The sequence below is a fragment of the Canis lupus genome, chromosome 1 (assembly GCF_048164855.1).
Source record: "Canis lupus baileyi chromosome 1, mCanLup2.hap1, whole genome shotgun sequence".
Classification (NCBI taxonomy): domain Eukaryota; kingdom Metazoa; phylum Chordata; class Mammalia; order Carnivora; family Canidae; genus Canis; species Canis lupus.
Window position 1 is genome coordinate 26738691 of NC_132838.1, and position 1262 is coordinate 26739952.

Sequence of the window (1262 nt, forward strand, 5' to 3'; positions counted from 1 at the left end):
ATGAACAAATAAAAATCTTAAAAAAAAAGAATATTGTTGTTTTTATTTGAATTTCCTAACACAATGAAGAATAAAGCAAAGATCATGTATGGGGGAAATATATACATCTTTCCTTTCTACCTTCAAAAAATTAAAAGAATCTTTTTCCTGCTTAGAGTCATAGTAATATATATTTAATATAAATTTATAATATATTTAATAATTTTGTATTTTATATAAATTTTTATGTACATGTTCAAACTCAAGCTGAGTGTTTTGGATGAATCCAATTCTCTTATGAATAGTGACTCACATAATTTTGGTCACCAGGAAACTGGTGTGACTAACTTGTTGGTAGATTCCTTTATATTCTTCTTTCAGAGGTGCTGACTTGGTAGTGTTGGTTAAATTTGAAAAAGAGATCAGAATGGAACTCAGAGTAGGCCCAGAACTCAGAAAACCTTGTCCCTCATTCTAGCTTAGGCTGTGACATTAGCTGTATATCTTCACTTCTCCATATATAACACAGGTACATCTCTACTGAGTAACAGTCTTCAGGGATCCACTAAAAATAATTTTAATTGTAAAAGTTGTAATAATAATGATAATAAAAACAATAAACAACATTAATAGTAATAGCTAACATTCATGAGGCTAAATATTCTATTTATTTTATTTTATTTTTAAAATATTTTTTACTGCTTAATCAAGAACATTAAAAAAAATATTTTATCTATTTATTTAGAGAAAGAGAGTGTGTGAGCAGAGAAAGGGACAGAGAATCTCAGAGCCAGATGTGGGCTTGACCCCATGATTCTGAGATCAAGACGTTGAGCTGAAACCAAGAGTCAGATGCTCAACCAAATGAGCTTCCAGGCACCCTGAGGTCAAGTATTTCAAATACATCCTCTTTAATCCTTATGATAATCTATATGGTAGGTTCTATTAGTCTTCATTTTATAGCTCAAAACACTGAAGTTTCAAGAGATGAAGTAGCTTTTCCAGGTCTTCCATTTTTTTAGTGCATATTTAATAGTTTCCTTTGGACTTTTCTTCTTTACCATTTGGTAATTGGCCTTCCATGAATATTATATTGAGAATAGGTATATCTGTAAACTCAGTTCAAAACACCATTGTTTGATGATGTAATATATAAAGATATAATGTAATATATAAGGATAATATATATAAATGTAATCTATAAAAGACAATAAAGATATAATCTGTAAAGGTAATAAAGAGATACCAAATATGGTGTTTGAGACTTAAGTTAATATTGTTCG